The following is a 23,667-nucleotide window of genomic DNA, read 5'->3' as shown; positions in this document are numbered from 1 at the left end:
AATTAAGCTCTACTGGTGGCCTCTATTAGACTAGGCTGGGAAATTATATGTATGGTGGTGGTAAGTTTTTAAAAACATTTTTAGATTTTTATTTATCAGCCGTGTCGGGTCTTAGTTGTGTCATGCAGGATCTTTGTTCTGGCACATGGATTCTCCAGCTGTGGTGCATGGGCTCAGTAGTTGAGGCGAGTGAGCTTAGTTTTTCTGCGGCATGTGGCTGGGATCTTAACTCCCTGAGCAGGGATCAAATTCATATCCCCTGCAGTGCAAGCTGGACTCTTAACCGCTGGACCACCAGGGAATTCCAAAAAATATATATTTTTTCTAAATGGTATGAGAACACAAACTTCAACATATCCAAATTGATCAACTCCCCACAGTTATATAAAAATTATTTCAAAAATAAGAGTCTCATAAATACATCATCTACACACATTCCCCAAAATCTAAGACACAATGTTCTCCAAAGGATTTTATTAAGCAACTTGTTTTACCAAGAATATGTTCGACATCAGTTCAGTTCAGTCCCTCAGTCGTGTCCAACTCTGCAACTCCATGAATCACAGCACGCCAGGCCTCCCTGTCCACCACCAACTCCCGGAGTCTACTCAAACTCATGCCCATCGAATTCAACATAGGAAGGTGTAATACCACAGGTTTCAAATAATAAGCAGCTAAACAGATTTTAGATATTCTATACTAGGATTTCTTAACCTTGGCACTACTGATATTTGGGACTAGATAATTCTATGTGAGGAGGACTTGGCTATGCATAACAGGCTGTTTGGTAGTATCTGTGGTCTCTATCCACTAGACGCCATTAACTAGTTTTGGCAATCAAACATCTCCAGATACTCCAAATGTCCCCTGGGGGACAAAACTGCCTCATTTGAGAACTACTTCACCAAATGAATTAAATTTTTTTAATTTTTATTTTTAAAAATACATTTAATGGTAGATATTGCTTTGCAAGTCAATTGTTTCACAGACATGTTAGGTGTCTAAGCTGGAAGGAACCTTGGAAATCATGTGGTCCAAACCATACATGTTACAGGTGAGAAAAATAAGGGCCACAGAGGGCCACTGGAACAGTTGTGATCTGAAGAGAGACAGGAGCCCATGATCCCCAGTTCCAGGTCAGGATACCAGGAGGACCAAAGAACCAGTTCAATTCCACAGGTGCTTACTAAGCACCTCTTAATATTTTTCAAAGGGCACGCACTTTAATTTGATGGAGTTCGATTCATCGTTGTGTGGTTTTTTGGGCTGTGCTTTTGGTGTTGTACCTAAATCAAGGTTACAGAGATTTTGCCCTGTTTTTGTCTCCATGTTTTATAACTTCAGGTTTTACATTGAGGTCTATGATTCATTTTGATTTAATTTTTGTATACAGTACAAGGTATAGATGAAGTTCATTTGCTTATATATAGATATATATCCAATTGAGCCAGCATCATTTTTTTTAACAGACTATCTTTTCTTCAATAAATTGCCTTTGTACTTGCATTAAAATTCAGTTGTCCATATATTTATTGGACTTTTTTCTGGACTCTTCTATTCCATTGATCTATTTCTCAATCTTTATACCAATACTACACTGTTTTGATTACTTTAGTTCTGCAATGAATTGTGATATCAGGTAGTATTAGCTCTCCAAGCCCGTTCTTCTTTCTCAAAGTTGTTTTAGATATTCTGGGTCCTGGCCATTTCTACATGAATTTCAGAATCGCCTTGTCCATTTCTACAGAAAAAGCCTGCTAAGATTCTGATTGGGCTTGCAGTGAATCAATAACTCAACTGGGCAGAGCTTTCACCTTAGCAGCAATGAGTCTCTGACCCCATGCACAAAGAATGTCTCCTGCCTTATCTAAATGCTCTCTAATTTTGCTCAGCACTGCCGTGTAGTTTTCAGTATTGCATACATGTTGCTATTGTCAATGGTATCGGTTGTATTAAATTTCAATTTCTGTTTGTTGCTAGTATAAAGAAGTGCAACTGATATTTCTACATTGATCCTGTATCCCATAAATTTACAAAACTTAGCAGTTCCAGTAGTTTCATAGGTTCCATCAGATTTTCTAACAGTTGTGTTTAAAAAAGAAAAAAGAGATACTTTTCCTTTTTCCTTTCCATTCTAGGTGCCTTTTATCTTTTTTGCTTGCTTGACTGTAGTGTCTAGAATTTATAGTACAGTGTGGAACAGAAGTGGTGAGAGTAGACAACCTTGCTTCTGGTCTCAGGGAGAAATCATTTGGTTTTCCATCATTAAAAATACATTATCCGTAGTTTTGGGGGGATATGCTCTTTATTGGGTTGAAGAAGTTCCTTTCTAATCTTGTTGTGCTCAGGTATTATCTGGAATGGACGTAAGACTATTAAATGTTTTTATTTTTGCATTTATAGAGATGATTACATGGTTTTTCTTTTTTAGTTGGTTCATAGAGTGAATTACATTTACTGCTTTTTAAATGTTAAACTAACCTTGCATTCCTGAATGATTACTCCACTTGGTCATTATATATATATTTTTAATGAAATGTCGCCTTCAATTTCCTATAATTTAAAATTTTTGCATGTGGAATATTTTTGTGCAGACTTCTTTTCTCATAAAGTGTATATCTTGTTTAAGTATAAGGGTTATGCTGGCCTCACAAAGAAAATTAGGAAGCACTCCTCCTCTGCAATTTTTTCAAGTGTTTGTACAGAACTGATATAATTTATTTCTTAAATGGTTAGTAGAATTCACCATCTGGGCTTGAATGGTGTTTTGGGGGAAATATTTAAATGACAAATCCAATTTTTCTAATAGATACACAGCCACTCAGGTTGTCTACTCCTGAGTATATGTCTTTGAACAATCTTTTTCTTGTTATAAAATTTACAGACATAAAGCTGTCTATAATACTTTCCTGTTGTCCTTTCATTATCTGTGGAGTCTGTAATGATGATAACTCTGAAAGTCTGGTTAAAGCTTTATCCATTTTACTGATGTTCCCAAAGAAGCAGTTTGGGGTTGTAGTGATTTTATCTACTATTTGTCTGTTTTCTATACATTAATTTCCACATTGGTCTATACCATTTCCTCTCTTCTAATTACTTTGGTTTAATTTGCTTTTTAATTTCTTAAGGTAGAAGTAGAGGTCATTAATTTGAGATATTTTTCTAATACAGGCATTCAGTGATATAAATTCCCCCTAAGTATTGCTTTAATGGAATCCCACAAATTCTGGTATGTTCTGTTTTCATTTTCATTCGGTACAAAACTTTTAATCTCTTTGAATTGCATTATTTAGTTTCCAAGTATTAGTAAATTTTCCAAAGTTTTCTGTTTCTAATTTAATTCCATTGTGATCAGAGAACATAAGATCTCAATCCTTTTAAATTATAGAGACTTACTTTATGACCCAAAATATGGTCCATAATGGAAAATGCTTTATGTACATTTAAAGAGACCTGAGAATAATACTCCGCTGCTGTTAGATGAAATATTCTGTAAATGTTAATTAGGTCAATTTTTTAAATTCTCAAGAAAGGGTATTGAAACATCCAGCTAAAATTGCATATTTGACTGTTTCTCCTTGGAGCGCTATCCATTTTTGAAGTTCTGTTCTTAGAGACACAAATGTTTAGATCCGTTATGTCCTCCTGATTATCTGACCTCTTTATCATTTTTTAATGACATCCTTTATTCTTGGAAATATCCTTTGCTCTGAAGAAGTCTACTTTGTCTAATATTAATACAGTCACTCCATCTTTCTTTTTGACTGTTGTGAGTAGAGTGTATCTTTTTCCATCCTTTACGGTTTGCATCTTTATATGTAAAGCATATTTTTTATAGGCAAGGATATAGTTGAGTCTTGCTTTTTAACCCAATCTGAGAATCTCTGTTTAGACCATTTATATTTAATATGATTCCCAATCTGGTCAAATTTAGGTCTATTATCTTACAATTTGTTTCTATTTGTCCAAGGTTCTTTTTCTCCTTTTTTTAATGCCTTCTTTTGAATTAAATAAGTATAACTCTGACTTCACTTTATCTCTTTTGATGGCTTATTACCTTCAACCTTTTTAAAAATAGAATTGCTTCAGGATTTACAGCATATAACTTTCGACTTACCATGGTCTAACTTCAAGGGACAGTACCACTTCACATACAGTATAAGCCTCTTACGATAGTATACTACCTAGTATCACTATCTTGCCCAACTAATACTCTATAACTAGATGCTAACTCTTTATTAAAATGGGAGAGAAGCACTAGAATAATGTAAAAGAAACTGTAGCAACAAACTCAAACCTTCTCCTTGGCTTCATTTAAAATGGTAAATAAAAACTGAAAAAGACATAGATGCTTTCAAAAAAGCCTAAAACTATAACCATACCACCTGGGTTCATTTCCTAATTCTGCTACTTACATACTGTATAATATAAAGCAAGACAGTTAGCCTTCCTGTTGCTAAGTTTCTACCTCTTTAAAATGAAGGTAACAACCGTACCTTCTTTAACAGTTAATTGTGATGATCCAATGAATTAATACAGGTAAAATACTTAGAACAGCTCCAAGCAACTAGTAAATGGTTGAAAAATAAAGGATATCCCTGAAATATTCTGGGTTTAGTTCCAGAACACTGCAATAAACTAAATATTGCTATAAAGCAAGTCATACCAGTTTTTTGGTTTTCCAGTGCATATAAGTCATGTTTATACTATGGTCAATTAAGTGTACAATAGCATTATGTCTTAAAAAAAGGACATACCTTAATTTAAACATCTTTTATTTCTAAAAATCGCTAACCACCATCTGAGCCTTTAGCAAGTCAATCATTTTGCTGGTGGAGGGTCTTGCTTCAATGTCAATGGCTGCTGATGATCATGTTGGTGGCTACCAAAGGTTGGGGTGGCTGTGGCAATTTCTTAAAATGAGACAAAGATGAAGCCTGACACAGTGACTGACCCTTCCTTTCATGAATGATTTTCTTGTAGCATGCAATGCTGACTGATAGCATTTTACCTACAGAACTTCTTTCAAAAATTGGAGTCAATCCTCTCAAACACTGCCACTGCTTTATCATTAGGTTTTTGTAATATTCTAAACTCTTTGTTAAAATTTCAACAATCATCATTGCTTCTTCACCAGAGGATTCTATATCAAGGAAACACTTTCTTGCTCACCCATAAAAAGCAACTCTTCATTCATCCGAGTTTAATCATGAGATTGGAGAAGGAAATGGCAACCCACTCCGTACTCTTGCCTGGAAAATCCCATGGACGGAGGAACCTGATAGGCTACAGTCCACGGGGTCATGAAGAGTCGGACATGACTGAGCGACTTCACTTTCCCTTTTCACTTTCATGCACTGGAGAAGGCAATGGGAACCCACTCCAGTGTTTTTGCCTGGAGAATCCCAGGGACAGTGGGGCCTGGTGGGCTGCTGTCTCTGGGGTCGCACAGGGTTGGACACAACTGAAGTGACTTAGCAGCAGCAGCAGCAATCATAGGATTGTAGCAATTCAATCACACATTCAGGCTCCACTTATAGTTCTATTTCCACCATCGCTAGTTATTTCCTCCACTTATATCTTGAACCCTTTAAAGTCATCCAGAAGCAACTTCTTCCAAACTCCTATTTATGTCGATATTTTGACCTCTTCCAAGGAATCATGAATGTTCTTACTGGCAGCAAATATGATGAATCCTTTCCAGAAGGTTTTCAATTTACTTTGCCTGGATTCATCAAAGTAATCACTATCTGTGGCAGCCATAGCCTTACATCTGTGACAGCTACGGGCTTCCCTGGTGGCTCAAACGGTTAAGACTATGTCTGCAATGCAGGAGACCTGGGTTTGATCCCTGGGTTAGGAAGATCCCCTGGAGAAGGAAATGGCAACCCACTCCAGTATTCTTGCCTGGAGAATCCCATGGACAGAGGAGCCTGGTGGGCTACTATCCATGGGGTCGCAAAGAGGCAGACATGACTGAATGACTAACACTTTCACTGATAGCCTTACAAAATATATTTCTTAAATAATAATGACTTGAAAGTCAAAATTACTCTTTGATCCACGGGCTGCAGAATAGATGTATTAGCAAGCATGAAAACAACACTAATCTTGAACATCTCCATCTCTTGGGAACCAAGTGCATTGTCAATGAACAGTAATATTTTGAAAGGAATCTTTTTTCTGAGCAGTAGGTCTCAACAGTAGACTTAAAATATTCAGTAAAACACGTCGTAAACACTGTTGGTGGGAATGTAAATCGGTATAGCCACTATGGAGAGCAGTATGGAGACTGCTTAAAAAATAGTTACCACATGATCCAGCAATCCACTCCTGGGCATATATCCGAAAGAGACAGAAACTAATTTGAAAAGATGCACCCCCCTCAATGGTCACAGCAGCACTGTTTATAATAGCAAAGACTTGGAAGCAACCCAATGTCTATTAACAGATGAATGGATAAAGATGATGTGAGATTTATATAGTCGTATATTACTTAGCCATAAAAAAAAAGGAGGAAATAATGCCATTTGCAGCAACATGGGTGGATCTAGAGATTATTACACTAAGTGAAGTAGGTCAAAGACAAATATCACATTATTTATATGTATAGTCTAAAAAAGTGATACAAATGAAATTATTTATAAAACAGAACAGACTCACAGACACAGAAAACAAACTTACGGTTACCAAAGGGGAACGGGAAGTGGAGGGATAAATTAGGAGTTTGGGATTAACAGATACATACTACTGTATATAAATTAGATAAACAACAAGGACCTGTTGTATGGCACAGGGAAGTATACTTGATATCTTGCAAGAACCTATAATGGAAAAGAATCTGAAAAAAAATAACTGCTTCACTTTGCTGTACACCTGAAACACGACACTGTAAATCAACTATGCGTCAATAAAAGTTGTCTTGGAAAAAAAAACCACAACAAACATGTAAACCAATGTGCTACCATCAAGATTTTATTACGCCATTTGTACAGCACAGGGAAAGAAGACTTAGCATAATTCTTAAGGGCCACAGGATTTGAGGAAAGGTAAATGAGCACTGGCTTCACTTTAAAGATACCAGATACATTAGTCCCTAACAAGAGAGTCAACCCGTCCTCTGAAGCCAGGCTTTGGCTTCTCCTCTCTACCTGTCAAAGTCCTAGATGGCATCTTTTTCCAACAGTAGGCTGTTTTGTCTACATTGACAACCTGTTGTTTAGTGTGGCCACCTTCATTAGCTAAAACTTTTGGCCAGGTTGCTGCAGCTTCTTCATCAGTACTTGCTGCTTCACCTTGCACTTTTATGTTACAGAGACGGCTTCTTTCCTTAAACCTCGTGAACCAACTTCTGATAGCTTCAAACTTTTCTTCTGCAGCTTCTTCACCCCTCCCAGTGTTCATACAACTGAAGAGAGTTGGGGCCTTCCCCTAATAGAATATTGTAACTGGTTTGATCTTCTGTTCAGATCCATTATGAACAATAAGGCTGGTTCCGCTTTCTTATCTTGGCTTTCAACATGTCTTCCACGCTAAACTTAATCATTTCTAGCTTTTGATTTCAAGTGAAAGGCGCGCCACTCTTCCTTTCCCTTGAACACTTAAGAGGCCACTGTAGGGTTATTACTTGGCCTAATTTCAATACCCCATTTTTTTGGAATAGGGAGGCCTCAACAGATGGACAGAGATCAGTAGGGGTGGAGACATCAATGGCCAGTTGGTGGAGTAGACAGAATGCACACATTAAGCTCACTATGGTATATGGGGAAGGTTTCGGGTGTCCCAAAACAATTACAATGTAACATCAAAGTTCACTGATCACAGATCACCATAACAAATATAATAAGAAAAAAGCTTGAAATATTTTGAGAATTATTACCAAAATGCGACCCAGAGACAAGAAGTGAGCAAATGCTGCTGGAAAAAAGGCACCAACAGACTTGCTCATGGAGGGTTGCCACAAACCTTCAAACTGTAAAAAACAAAGTATCTGTGAACTACAATGAAGCAAAATACAATAAAAGAAGGTATGTGAGTAAATACAGCAAGTCCCATTACTCATAAGGTGAATAAGACTATTTTTTAGTGCCCTGTTCACTACCTAAAATAACCCTGATTACTCAACCCACACACTAGGCTGCACTTCTCTAAGTGAATCTCCAAGCAAATTATTTCCTTAGGCTCTTTTAGTTGCAAGAAATTCATTCAAATTACCCTAAAGAGCATGTTATGTATGACACTACTCACTGAACACTGGTTATGATCTTACTATTGTTATTAAAACTTTTGTGTCATCTCATTTAATCCTGACATCAGCCCCATTAGGAAAGGTATCAATATTACTTATGATGCTCACTTTTTACACATAAGGAATGAGACAGAGGAGTTAAAACAACCTTTCCAAGGTCACACAAGTAGTAAAAGACAGAGCCAGAACTCTACTGCCAAAAGTCTGACACCAATGCCTGCACGCTTTCCTGGGGAAAAAACGGGATGGCGTCTCCAGGAGGGCAGGAGCCACAGAAGTCCTGGAGTAACCGGAGAGGAGTATCTACAGAGCCAGACAGCACAATCTCCAGTCTCAGGCTCTGTGCCCATCCCTCTCTCACCACATGGCTTCCTGCTTACAATTTTGTGCTTCTCTCATCACAGATGCCTCATTCTCTTCTGGTTACCAACTGGCTTCCTCAACTCCTTTACCATTTCTGTAACTCACAGCTTCTGCTTATACTTAACTTTCCAGTCTCTTAAACTTTAGTTTTACGGGACTCCACACTAACGTTATCTTCCCAGCTTAGGCTCTCATGGCTCAGTGGCAAATTAACTCCATGTTCCCTATACATGGCTGTAATTTTCCCCACCAGACAATGCTAGGTTGTTAGCTGGTTTACAGATTAGCAGCCCTTAGGTCAAATGCCCACTCCTGGATCAATCAGGTGGAATACAGCTTTTATGTGGTTAAAAACATAGCTATTGAGGTCTATTCCTCTGCAATGTACTGTGCAACTGCAGGCACACCAGAATTATCAAACACATGTCTGGGACACTGAGTCAGCCAAGTCACCCTTCATCTGGGGCTCAAAAGTCTTGTCAGTATTTTTAATCTATTTAGTTATAGTAATTAAGCAGTCATAAATACAACTTTTGGTTGTTATTAAGGAGATCATATAATTTACAGCGTCACACAAGTAAGACATGGGACATAGGCCCAGTGATTGTTAAGTCGAGGGTGGCCACACGACAGCAACGATATTACGACTGAGACAAGGAAAGCCCATCATCGTCTATCATTTTCAATTCTGCTCAGACAGAAGTAGTAAACGTCAATAACCCTCTCCCTTCGTAGCTACGTCCGCTGCACCGCACTGAACTGAAGCAGAAGAGGGGTCTAGATGTGCTGACACTATTACTACAGCCAATTCACAGCTGCTCACACACAGCACAGAGGCCTCAACAGTACTCTGGTTCCCCCAAGTTCAAACCTGCAGAATTATAGCTCAAAATATCCTTTTGCAGATGAGTTTGACCCTACACCCCTTGGCTTTTTCAATGGCAGGGGAAAGAACTTTCTGCTACATAATTAGCTAAAACCAAGTAAGAGGGACAGAAAGGAAAAAGCAAACATATAACTTATCAATGCTACTTTCCTATCAATGTTGTTTTAAATCTTGTTGGGAGGATAACCCAATACATATATAACTTACGTAGAAACCCCCTCCTTTTGGGGAAAAAAAAAAAAACAAAAACACTGGTTCTAAACAGTTTGGATTTTCCCTCCAATCTTCATTTACAATTGATCAATTTACAACCTTAAAAAGAAAGGAAATAGAGTGAGAAGCCAAAAGTCAGTAACAGTATATGTTATCCCTTAAATTTTAACTTGCTTTGCTTCTAAGGACTGAATAATTTGGTCTCATTTTATCAAATTATTTCCAAAACCTCCAAAAACCCTTCGGGCCAAAGCATGCCAAAACTGATTGTTGTTGCTGTAACTTCAGTACTGCTGCTCCCCAAAGCTTATGTTCTTACCACCTTAATGAAACACATTTCCTAAGGACCACTCCTGCCCTCACTGAGCACTCCTCCCCCCTCTTCTCCTGCACACTGCTCTTCAATCTGACACATAACTACGTACAATCTCATGTGATTTACTGTGGTTTCATACAGAAGATTTCATCTCTCTCTCTCCTCTTCACCAAGAAGATGTAAACAACCAGTGCAAGATCTAGAACTTACTCCTCCAAGGATAACATTCGCAAGTACTGGGCTCACAGAAACCATTCAAAAACACTGCTGACAAAAAGAAGCAAGTCAAAAGAGGAGTTTCTTATCCAAGGGTATCTTCAAAACATTTCCCTTTTAATAACTTACCCCTGTACCCTCAGCCCTAAGAAATGGGATCTGAACCACACAAACCTATCAAAAAAATATATCCACAAATCTAAACTGTGAAAGAAAAGCAGCAGAGGTTATCCTAATGACAACTGACAGGATAAAAGCTGTATCAGTGAAACCTAAAATACATACGAATCCCCTACCTACAAAACCCTAAAAGCTATGAAGATTTCAGCACATTCACAGAAGAGCAGCTTAAAAGCAACAACAGAAAACAGACAGATCTGTCATGTAAGCTACTTCCAGGAGGCCAGAAAAGTTCTAGTCAAATCCTGAGACACCTAAATCAGAATTTGAAGAGGTCTAACGAATTCTTTACTCAAGTAACCCTAGAGATCTAGAGTAACCCCAGATACAAGAGAAGCTAGGCTGTGATTAGTACACTTGATCTTCACGGTCCTGAAAGGAGGAAGAGTTAAGAACTAATTCAGCCTAGTACTTTGCTTTTATATCTCCTCATCTAATCCTTACAGCGATCCTATGAGAAGACACTTCTATGCCCACTTCACAAACAGGGAGGCTGAATATTAAGAAAAATTAAGTAACTTGCCCAGATTCACACAAACTTTAAGCACAGGATTAAAACCATGGTCTATGTGGCAAAAAATTGTTTTAATTATTTGACTGATTCCAAGAATATTCAGATGCATTATTTAAGGCAATATGAAATCACAGTTGTAATGTTCATATTCCTCTTATTGCAAATGAATTAAGATATACATTTAATAGAAAATGCAACTGGGACTTTTTAGACTAAACCCAACCAAGACCCACTGCCATATTAATATTTTTCAAAAAGCACATCTGACTGTATCACTCATTACTTATTCAAAAAACTGCTAGTGGCCTTTAACTTTATGACAACTGGCTAACTATTTGGGTAAAAGGACAAAAACTAGATCTTACATTAAAATAAACAGGATGAATTAAAGATGAAAAATGTTTAAGGCATAAAAATACTAGAAGTAAAACTAGGTGAATTTTTTTTTAATGTTGGCGTAGGAAAGTCTAGGACTGACAATAGAAAAACAGGAAATAGTAGAAAAGACTGATAAATCTGACTAAAGAAAACATACAACACACACATACAGCCAAACATATATATATATTTCATCAATTCTAGGATGAATATTTTCTCATCTTTTAACATCTCTGAAATTAGGATGCCTCTTAAACTAAGAGTGTCATGGTTTAACTGACAGTATATTTCTATCCTTAATTGTTTATTAAACAGAATATCTCACAACTGAAGCCAACATAGATTTAATAAAACTATCTCTAAAAAGAGATAGTTACTCAGTCACATCCAACTCTTTGAATCTCATGGACTGTAGCCCACCAGGCTCCTCTGTCCATGGGATTCTTCAGGTAAGAATACTGGAGTGGTTGCCATTTCCTTCTCCAAGGGATCTTTCCAACCCAGGGACTGAACCGAGGTCTCCTGCATTGCAGGTAGATTCTTTACCGTCTGAGCCACCACGGAAATACTAAGTTATATGACAGAAAATAAGATAGGGAAAAGGTCTACAACAAGCAACAAAACCAATATTCTTCATACATGAAGAGCCCTAACATGTTATTAATGTTAAGCAACAGGATGCTTCAACTGCACTGGTAATGCTTCATTTCTCAAGTTAACTGTATTTTTCTTTTTTTTTCCATTATGGTTTGTCACAGGATATTAAAAATAGTCCCCTGTGCTATACAACAGGAACTTGTTTATCCATTCTATATAACAGCTTGCATCTGCTAACCCCAGACTCCCAATCCACCCCTCCCCTAACCCTCCTGCCTGGCAACCACCAGTCTGTTCTCTCTGTGAGTCTGTTTCCGCTTCACAGATAAGTTCATTTGTATCATATTTTAGATTTCACAGGTAAGTGATATCATTTGGTATTTATTTGTCTTTTTCTATCTGAGGTGTTAAGTGTATTAATCTTTATGTATTTTTTGTTTACTTGACTTACCTGCTTAAAAGACTTTTAAGAGATAAGAATACAAGCAATAAGTATATAAGATATGAAAAGGAAATTATAGCCTACATGTCCAAAAACATGAAAATATAAATCTCACCAAAAATATTTTAAAATGCAAATTAAAATAAGAATTTATTACATAACAGATCAAAATCTATGTTTGTAAAGTTAATCACCAAGTCAGTGAGAGTGCAGAGAAACAATTATACGGCACAGGCAAGAATGCAAATGGACTTAACCTCCAAACAAGCAAACCATCCTCCTTTTAGGAATTCATCAAAAGGAAACGACCAGAAAAGTACAGGAAGAAGTATAAGAAAAAATGCAAACTCTACCACTCTTTACAGTATATAAAAGTTAGAAACAACCCAAGAGTTCCATCGAGAGACTGCTTAAATAAATTATGATGCACCCACAGAAAGTGATATGATGCAACCATTAAAAATGAAGGCAGATATGGCTGATTCGTGCTGATGTTTGGCAGAAACCAACACAATTATGTAAAGCAATTATCTTTCAATTAAAAATTAATTAATAAAAAACTGAAGGCAGAGAGAAACTGTCTTTGGAAATGATATAAGTATCCTTAAAAGTATACAAAGACTTTTTACATGAGCACCAGATTTTTTAAAGCTTATTTTTTTCATTTTTTTCTGGCTTGATGTGTTTTACTTTTTTTATTGAGATACACATAAACACTAAAATGTACTTATGAATTTTTACTATGTAGATGTGCATGTAACCACCAGTCAAATAAAGATATAGAGCATTTCCAGCACTCCAGAAGTCTTGCTCTGCTAGTTCCAACCCTTAACCACTACTTTGACTTCCAACAACAGAGATGAGTTTGACCTTTTCCTGAGCTTCAAGAAAAGAGGATCACACAGAACATACTCTTTTGTGTCTGATTTCTATCAATAGTTTGTGATATTCACCCATATTTGCTAAGTATAGCAGTAGTTCCTTCTTTTTCACTGATATATAGTATTCCAGTATAGAGCATACCACAAATTATTGCTACATTTTTCTGCTGATGGGCATCTGGCTTGTTTCCAGTTGGGTGCTATTATGGAAAACAAACTGCTGCATTTTTTCAGATTTCATAAATGTTTTATTTGTATTGTTTCTTATTTAGTTTTAGATATTTATATTGATAAAATAAATCAAACAATCCAGAAAAATATAATAAGAAAAAGAAAAAAACCCTGGTATCTCACCACATAGACAACTACCATTTTCTTTTCAAGATTTATGTTTATTATGTTATAAATGCTCTTTCTTCTATATCAAGCCCTTTTCCTTCAAGTTATTTTCTCCCTTCTTTCTCTCCCTCTTTTTTACCTAAGACCACCTAGGTAACAAATGTTTACATCTGGTGTGCAACATTTTTCAATCTTACAAGATCACTTATACTCTGTAATAAACATTGGATTTTTACTATTTCATTAAAATGGGATATTTTATACTTTTCTCTGTAACTTGCTTTTCTCAATTAAATATAATGACATTGCCTCATATCACTGATTATTTTTGCCATGTCTTGCTTTTTTAAACAGCTTTGAAATATAAGTCACATACCATACAATCTATCCATTTAAAGTACACAATTCAGGAATTTCCCTTGTGGTCCAGTGGTTAGGACTCCTGAGTTTTCACTGACAACGCCTCACGTTCAATCACTGAGAAGGGAGCTAAAATACAACAAGCCACACGGAGAGGCCAAAAAGAAAACGTATACAGTTCAATGGCATGTAGAACTATCAATGCAGTCAACTGTAGCACATTTTTAAAATCTTAAAAAGAAACCCTATACTCTTTAGGCCTTCCCATCCCCTACCTGCAACCTCACGCAATCACTAATTAGCTTTCTATCTCTACAGATTCCCGTTCTGCATGTTTCATACAAATGTAATCATATAATATCAGGCCTTTTGTGACTGCTTCTTTCACCAAGCATAATATTTTCAAAATTTACTGATGATATAACATGTATCGTACCTTACTCCTTTTAAGGGCTAAATAATAATCCCATTGGATGGATATATCACATTTTGTTTATTCACTTGTTGGGTGATAGACATTTGTGTTATTTCTATTTTTTTCCTTACAATGAATAATGTTGCCATAATCATTTGGGAACAATTTTTTTATGGAGACATGCTTTCATCTTCCTTGGGTATATACCTAGGAAAGAAGTGCTGGGTCATAATGGTAACTCAACATTTAATCTCCTTAAGAACTGCCATACTATCTTCCAAAGAAGCTACATAATTTTATATTCCTGTTAGTGTTTGAGGGATCCAATTTCTCAACATCCACACCTATACTTGCTACATCACCAAACTTTTTAAATTCTAGCCCTTCTAGTAATGTGAAGGGGTATCTCATCATGGCTTGATTTCACTTCCCTTATACCAATCCCCAGGTCACGGACTGATATCTGTCCATGGCCTGTTAGGACTGGGCCACGCAGGGGGCTAGTGCGTGACGCTTCATCTGCTGTTTCCCACTGCTCACATTACTGCCTGAACCACCACCCCCAACTCCTATCCATGGAAACTGTCTTCCACGAAATTAGTCTCTGGTGCCAAAAAGGTTGGGGACCACTGTCTTACAGCTAATGATGCTGAGCATTTTCACAATGTAAACATGTATTAAATCATCATTCTGTATACTTTAAATGTCTTACACAATTTTGTCAATTATACCTCAAGAAAGCTGAAAAAAAATACATTGAATAACATTATATTTTCTCATCTCTGCATAATGTTCCTTTCTTTGTTAATGTCGATGATGTTAGTTAAAATATAAGTGTAATAAAGGCAAATGTTTTTGTATTTTTGTTTACAGCTGTATCCCCAGCACCAAGAACTATTCCTGGAACACAGAAAATGCTCCATGGCTTTTAAAAAATGAATAAGCAAATGATTTCTAAATCAAATATGCATTTGGGAAAAATTATAGTACTTTCTTTTGGCATTTCTCTACAAATGAGAAGTTATATAGGTCATGTTTGTATGTATAAAAACATATACACATGTAAGTATACAGTACTTATATGTGAATAGTTCTGATGATTAATTTTAAAAAACCTCACCTGATTGTGGGGGGAGGGGGGAGACCTTTAGTAAGATATCATATTTAGTGAGATTTTAGAGATATTTCTATTAAAGCCAGGAACCTGAAATTTAGAATCATCTCTCTCAGGTAAGTGAGCCCTTAATGCTGACAAGCCAACACAATATATTCCTCTCCTCTATTCTCTTCACTTTTCCACTCTTTGATGGACAACTGTGTCATGTACTTTCCCCCTTGTCAAACTTCCGATACACACAACCTTTCTTCCTCACTCTCAGCTAATGATCCTGCTTATCATCCACTAACAGAAAACCTCAGATGAGAACTTCCTCAAGCCACCACCATCATGTCTGTCTGCAAATTCTGGTCTTCTCTACGGACTCCTAGTAAAGCAACGGCTAATCCTTCCACCTGTGCTCAGACTGGGGTCAGCAAACCACGTGCCTGTGCTGTCTACGGCAGCTTCATGCTGCAAAAGCAAAGCTGAGTAGCAGTAACACATGGTACTGCCCACAAAGCCTACAATACTATTCAGCCCTTCAAAGAAAAAACTGGCTCAGCCTTGCACTAGATGATCACCTCTCCTCTCATCTAATACAGACACTGCTGGCTGAAGTGCCCAGTGAGTCCTGCGCAGAAGAAATGCGCTAAGACCCACACAAGACACAGAAGACACGAGAGACACAGACTGATGACCAAGAAAGGATCTCAACAGACACTGGTCACGTAGAAAGGATGAAGAAGATGAAAGGGCATAAGGCTTTTCAACAGCCACCTGAAGCTAGGTAATTACAGTACCACCCCTTAAATTCTGAAGGACAATTACTTCAGTTTAGAATCCCACACTGAGGCGGGCCAAATTATCAACCAGCTGTCAGGGTAGAAGAAAGATATTTTCAGCAATGCAAACGTCTCAGAAATTTCACCGCCTCAAACACTCTTTCTTGAAAGTTACTGAGGGATGTATTTCACCAAAACAAAGGGGTAAATCAGGGAAAGAGGAGGACAGGGATCCAGAGAACATGGACCCTAACACAGGGAAAAGGTAAAGAGAACCCCCAGGGTCACAAAGGGAAATCACAAGCTGATGCCCAGCAGAGTGAAGAGCCCCAGTGCTGATTTGGGCATAAGGACAGGGAACTCTGAGATATTTCTAATTAAAAAAAAAAAAATCAAGTGATCAATCTGATGTGTTTGCACATACTGAGACAGTTCCTGGTGGGGGCGGGGTTGGGGGGAGACAAATAGGACACTAAGCAAAAAAAAAAAAAGAAAAAAAATTTAATATTTATTTATTTGGCTGCAACAGGTCTTAGCTGTGGCATGCAAACTCAGCTGTGGCATGTGGGATCTCGTTCCCTGACCAGCAATGCAACCTAGGCCCCCTGCACTGGAGCACAGAGTCTCAGCTACTGGACCACCAGAGAAGTCCCCCCAAAATTTTAAATCCATGAAATACAATCATAGAATACTGCATAGTTCAACAGTAAACAGATACACAAAGTCATAATAATGTAAACTATAAACAACAAGTTACATAACTATATGTTACATTAGGAGATATAACGTAATAGGAGGTGACTGTATTAAGGAGATAAAGGGAGAGGAAGCTCAGCGGGCCTAAGAACCCTAAAGCATAGACTCATTTTCCAGAGGAGGAAACCAACAGATATCTAAAACTGAAAAACAAGTAATATCTTAAAATATGGAAATAAATATCAGAAAGAAAAAAAAAACCAGCTAAATGTATCAAAAATAATTGCTCTAAAAGCAGGACCTGGGAGGGAAAATTATTCAGGGGGTGGGGTTTTCATTTTAAGTCTTACAGTACAACTTTCTTTTTAACTGCACAGGTGTATTATTTAAAGTCAAAAGTTAATGTGTTGTTGTTTTCAAGAAACATAACTAGTGTTTTTTGTATCATTTAGTATCAATTAATTCAACCATTCCACAAAGTTTATCTGGGCATTGACTGTGCCAGGCACTTTTCTAGGTGCTAGGAAGACATCAGCGAGTAAAGTCTTTGACCCTGTGAAGGACTTCAAGGAAGGTCCCTCCTTATATCCAGAGGGAAGCAGATAATAAGCAAATTAACATATGCTTTAATGTCAGATAAATTACTGTTGTGAAGAGAAATAAAGATGAGGGTAGAGTGTGATGGGGCTGCTTTTTAGGCAAGGTTTTCAGAAAAGGGTTCTCCAAGAATGAACAACAAGGAAATAGAGCTCTAAAGGAAAAATCTGTTTGGAGAAAAGGTCATATAAGCAAAATAACAGAAGGGTATCAATTTAGCTCAAGGTGAGGGCTTCATTTTCAAGCCTCTCATACACCAAAGCCATGTGTCATTCAAAAGCCTGTATCAAAGTTCCTTGTGGTGGCACACATAAGCTGCCAGACACCTTCAAGCTGAGTCCTATGAACACTGCTTCCTACATCCCTAACTAGCCATTACTGACTAAAGGGACTCACTAAATATATACTCAAACTTTCTTCTTTCCATAGAATAGGCAGATGCCACATATTTCAAATTTCAGTGTTTTTATTCCTATGACATGGTTAAAAGGTTTCCTAAACCAAAAGTTCAAGATGTTAATCAAGAAGGACTCCAGATTAATTTCAAGCTACTGAAATATATCACGTCCAATCTTTATTTTCTCACTGAAGAAAATCCGTAAACCAACGGGAGTAAGACATATTAAAAAACAAACAAACAAACAAAAAAAACAATTTAGAGGGTAATTTATTCTCCAAGAAATCTCACTCAGGTTAAGCCAGAGTTTCAGGCTATCTGAATTATCTTTTTATTGAAAACTGAGTGAAGCTATTTGCTTTATTCTATATACAGTTGTTATACAATAAAAACTTCACATTCAGAAAAGAAGATTAATTTTAATACATCTTATTCTCAAAACATTTATATCATTAAAAGTAGATCCAAACTGTCTTTTTTTATACAGCAATAAAAAGCAGAACTTTTAGATTCTAAACAGGTCTAATTAAATCTCAACTAACAGTTGGGTTTAGAGTTTAAAAGTTATTTAGAAATTTCTGGAAAGGCAGGCTAGCAGCTATACCGTATGCTGAACTGCAGCAGTGGATGTGGATGCTCCCCCATCAACACTCCCCAGGTGGAGCATCACACTGTAGTAAGAGCTAAGACTTGGGTTTAGGTTCACTGCTTGCTCGTTGGTGTACTCACATTTTCAAACCCATTTCCTCAGCTCAAAATGGAGATGATAATACCTACATAAGGTCAATGTTCTGGGCCTCCCCGGTGGCTCCATGGTAAAGAATACGCCTGCCAATGCAGGAGACAGGGACTCCATCCCTGGGTGGGGAAGATCCCCTGGAGGAGGGCACAGCAACCTACTCCAGTATTCTTGCCGAGAAAATTTCATGAACAGAGGAGTCTGGCAGGCGTCACAAACTGTCAGACATGACCAAAGTGACTGAGCACACGCACAAGGTCAATGTTAATTGCTGGCACTCCTGTAAATAAGAAGTACCAACATATTTAAGAATCAACAGTATATTAAAAAGTTTTGTAATCTGCAAAGGTCCCTGGGTCGGGATGATCCCCTGGAGAAGGAAATGGCAATCCACTCCAGTGTTCCTGCCTAGAGAATTCCAGGGACGGGGGAGCCTGGTGGGCTGCCATCTATGGGGTCGCACGAAGTAGGACACGACTGAAGCGACTCAGCAGCAGCAGTATATTAAAAAGTTTTGTGATCTGCAAAGGTCCCTGGGTCGGGATGATCCCCTGGAGAAGGAAATGGGAACCCATTCCAGTATTCTTCCCTGGGAAATCTCATGGACAGAAGAGCCTGGTGGGCTATATAGTCCATAGGGTCTCAAAAGAGTCAGACATGACTTAGCGACTAAACAACAACAATAATTTGTGACAAACTATACCAGTGTTTGTCATATTTTAAAAAGAAAAATTTCCGTCAGAATTCTCTGATTTAGCGATAACAGTTATTACATTCTAAGGAAGAACAATAGGACCTTGGTCCACTCACACATACACAGCCAGAGGAAGAAAAAATTTAGGAACGATTTTAAAAATTTAGGGGAAAAAAAGAATTAGACTCCCTTAAAAACAAGTGCCAAGAAAAATATTTTTAGCAAACATCTCATTTAACTATATAAACCAAAAGTATAAAGCTGTCTAACCACATGTAAACTGTGCATCATGTGACTTAAGGTAGAGTGTTTATTTTGGGGAACCAGATACCCAAAGTACATAAACATCAGTGTATTTTTAAAATAACTTGTCTTGATGCTTTTGTTCACTCAGTAATAATATCCACTATCCTTAGAAGGAAAAACACAACAAATATCCTTAACCAAAAAAACTCTTCAGAGGAGTTTTTACTTCTTAAAGTTGTAAACTAATGCTAAATAGTGTTATCTGACAATCTGCCTACCTACCCTTTAAGCTCCATCAGGGCACAGACCTATCCTTTTCTCTGTTGTATCACCAACAACTAGGCAACTAACTGGCACCAAGTAGAAAACGAATAAACATGTGTGGAATGAATGAATGAATGTACAATCTGGGCCTCTGGACAAAAGTGCCTTAAACTGCAACAGAACAATTTCACTTACACATATATCCATCATTCACTACAAAAAACTGCTGTCTCAGCTCTAATGACAGGTACTAAACCGAAAGAGACATGTACTAGGTACATAAACACACACAAATACACTACTCACATATATGATAAAAGAACATCAAGGATCCACAAGGTCAGTTTTAAAGTAGTTATATTTTCTCTCAGGACATTTTGGTCAGTTCTTGCTGATAATCAAAGAATGTATCAGAAAAGCATATTGCAATCTGGAATGATTTAGGCAAAATGAACAATATTTCCAGAGTTCCATTCTCAGTGTTTTAAAGTCAAATTTCTTAATTGAATGAAAGGTGGAATAAAATGGAAAAAAAAAAAAAAAGGTAGATCTTACCATTTCAAAATAATGTCCTTGCATTTGGTCTGTAAGCTAATAAAACAAGTACTTTTCCAAATCTTTGAAGCTAGACGATAAACTTTATGCCTACAAAGCTTGAGTAAGAGGCTTTTATTAAAATAATACCGTTTGGATAAGATCCTTCATAATTCTAAAGTCTCCAGGAAGATATGCAGCAGTAACAGTAACACACATTATTTATGATTCTACAGCACTGTATAACCATAATTATCTGGATGGAATAGGCTTTTAGAGCCAGCAAGCTATGATCTATGACTGTAATACTATGCTGCTCAGATCCAAAAGTTTCCCAAAATTCTGATGGTCATCTTCAAAGAGACAGAGCTGGCTTGATGGTGAATACAGAAAAACACCAAGATCAATTCACAAACACCGGTACGAAAACAAAGCTCTCTATAGCAACTACAGTGTCGAAATTTAAAAATCCTGGGCATGTAAAAGACAAAGCTCAATTAACTGCTGACTGTATTTCCTTCTTAACCATCTTAAAGGCCAGGTACTCTGTATTTCTTTTCAGAGCTTTCTTCAACAGAAATTTAGTGTTTCAATGGCCCCCTCCTCCACAGCTAACATCAGTGCCCTTTCTTCCTCCTCCCTCAACCCTCCTGGGTAAAACAAATTAACATTTGTACTAAGGTACCTCCTATCAGCTCGCAGCTTCTTCCCAAACACGCCCACGTACAGTGAAACTGGACTGCGTCTACACAACATACAGCTACAGGAAAAGAGCTTTGATGGGGGCATGTGGGGGCATAATTTAGCTCAGCACAGGTTTAAGGTTATTTTCCAGATACAGATAACAGCTCCTCACTCCTGGCTCGGGTTTCTCTTAAATCACCTCCAAAGCATGGTGTTTATGAGCCTACCTAATCCGATACTGCAATGGAATCCCGGATATTTGCAGACAGATATCCCCGCTCTGCAAGTGTTTGATCAGACCCCTGGGGGAACCTCTTATTTTTTATTTTTTCAGTACGCCCGCTCCTAGCAGTACAGCACACCCGATCTCCGGCAGCGGCGCCGGCCCCGCGTCCCGCCGCGCGGGGCCAGCGCAAGACCGGTCCCTCCGGGTCCGAGTCGGCGGGCGACTCGGGCTGCGGGCCGCTCCGCAACAGGTCACCCTGACCGCGAGAGTGCGGGTCCGCAAGGCGGCCAGCCGGGCGGCCGGGCTTCTGAGGCGCAGCTGCGAGGGCTGGGGAGGGGGTGTGGCCCGCCTCGGCGGGTTCCGGCTCCCGGAGCCCCGGCTCCGCTCACCTGAAGAGAGGCTGAGGTGCCGCTGGGCGCCAAGGCAGCGCGGGCGGAGGCCAGGGGCTTCCGCCACCCAGGGGAGAAGCGAGGGGAGGCGAGACGGGCTGACCCCCGGCCGCAGGACAGGGAGCCGGAGCGGGGACCCCATGGCCGCCTCCTGACGCCGAAAGCGAGCTGCCGAGGGAGGCGCGGCCCTGGGTTCCGAGCCCCCTCCTCCCTCAGCCCGAGCCCCGCAACCCCCTCTTCTCGACGAGGGCGAGCAGTCCCGGGGCCCGCGGCCGGGCGAACGACACACACCGCAGCGCCCCAGGCGCCGCCATTCCCCGCGATGCCGCCGCCGCTGCTGCGGCTCCGCGCCGCTCTAGGGTCGCAGCGCACCCACCTTCCCTCCCCCGCACCGCCCACCGAGACTCCGCTCCAGGCCCGCGGCGAAGGCACCGACCTGTGCAGCCCCGGCAAACGCCTCGGAGGTTGGAAGGACGGCGCGGGCCTCGCGTTCCGCCGTTTTGCCGCCGCCGCCTAGGCTAGCGCTCAGCGACCGGAGCAGTCGGCGTCTCTCATTCAGCGCCGGCCGCCGCCGCGGCCGCTCGGGGGAGGGGAGTGAGCTGGATCCACCCCGTCCGCGCCGGGGGTGGGGGAGGAGAGCGGGCAGGGCGGGGGCGCGCTCCGAGCAGGCGGGGCGGAGCCGCGCTCGTGCACCAACCGAGCGCGCTCGCGCGGGCCCCGAGCGTCGCGGCCGGCGGGGGTCTTCCCGGCGCGCGCTCCCGCCAGCGGCTCCTTGGCCGGGCCGAGCCCAACTGTCCCCGGAGGCCCGGGGCCGCGGCGCGCGCCCACAGCCGCAGTCCCTCCGCCTCGAGCCCGCCGGAAGGAGGGGCCGCTACCAGCCAAACGAGGGGGCAGGGAAGGATTGGAGGGACGCACAGGTGGGGCCTCCGCAGCAGCCGGGCCACCGGCTCCCCGCGCCCGGCCCTCGGCGGTGAAATCTGCTGCGGTGGCCGCCTCTTTCAGCGCCCGGCACCTTACCTTTAAGGCCAGAGAACGAAGAAACCGAGAAAACCCTCGGCTCGCGGATACTATATCCAGCCCGCGCTAGAGGTGTTTTTCGAAGTCACTGAGCACAAGTGAGGAGGTTCCACGTGTGAAGAGCCACCCCACTGCCGTAGGATCATAAATTGTAGAGATCAATACTCTCATTAAGATTCAGGAGGTGTTAGAAGTAGGCCTTTGTGTGATGCCCTTGGCTTAATGAGCAGATGACAGGGACTTTGGCATCCCTTGGGTCTCAGATTGATGAGTTTCAGGTGAGCAATATTTTCACGTTGAATCCAAGAACAAGATTCTGGAATATTAAATATTTCCTGTGAATAAAAAAGGAATGGATTTCGTTAAACAGCGGAAGGGTGTTGTTTCGGAGGGTGCACTATACCGGGTGGCCTATTTAGAATTAGCACCATTTGATGCAGTCTGACTATAAAAGGAAGGTGATCCACCTTTGTATGTGCTATCATTAGACCATTTAGAAATGGATGGTTTATTGGATGATCTGCCTCTCTCTCCAGGCAATGTATGGTAGAATGTGAAAGGAATACTGTGAACCAGCGTTGCCCATAAAATAGGAAAGCGACAAAATCCTTCCCATTTACTTTCTTTCCTCTCTAATTACCCCTAAACAGAACAGATTAATCGTATATATTGTAGGATGCTAATTATTTTCTCCACTGACTGCCCTTCACTCTAGTTAGGGAAGCTAGAATGCCCTTCAACCCTTGTCTCTTAAATAGAGTTACTTCTTTAAAGCACCTCCCCGCCTCCTTCTCCACACCCAAAGTTGTTAAAGAGCAAACAAAAAAAGGATAGGTAAAGTTCATGTTCTTTTCATTTTTATTTCATTTACTTTCAAAGAAAGTCCTAAAAAAAAAAAAATCATGATGAAATCACTAGGAGAAGCAAACGGTCAACCAAACTGTCAAATGAGAAT

General features: G+C 39.7%; 1 protein-coding gene across 3 annotated transcripts in view; it reads right to left on the bottom strand.

Moving 5' to 3' along the window:
- RALGPS2 (Ral GEF with PH domain and SH3 binding motif 2) overlaps window positions 1–22,274 on the bottom strand; it is a 165,365-nt gene extending 143,091 nt beyond the window's left edge. For 2 of the 3 annotated variants that reach the window (XM_005217159.5, XM_059875588.1), the window contains exon 1: window positions 22,132–22,258. The gene's annotated coding sequence lies outside the window, so the exon portion shown is untranslated. Of the gene's footprint in view, window positions 1–22,131 lie in introns of all 3 variants that reach the window. The other variant, NM_001191426.2, reaches the window with a different exon arrangement.
- Window positions 22,275–23,667: the final 1,393 nt, after the last annotated feature.

This window comes from Bos taurus, chromosome 16, assembly GCF_002263795.3.
Source record: "Bos taurus isolate L1 Dominette 01449 registration number 42190680 breed Hereford chromosome 16, ARS-UCD2.0, whole genome shotgun sequence".
NCBI lineage: Eukaryota > Metazoa > Chordata > Mammalia > Artiodactyla > Bovidae > Bos > Bos taurus.
Note: the sequence above shows the minus strand (reverse complement) of the source record. Positions and strands in the feature narration are given on the sequence as shown.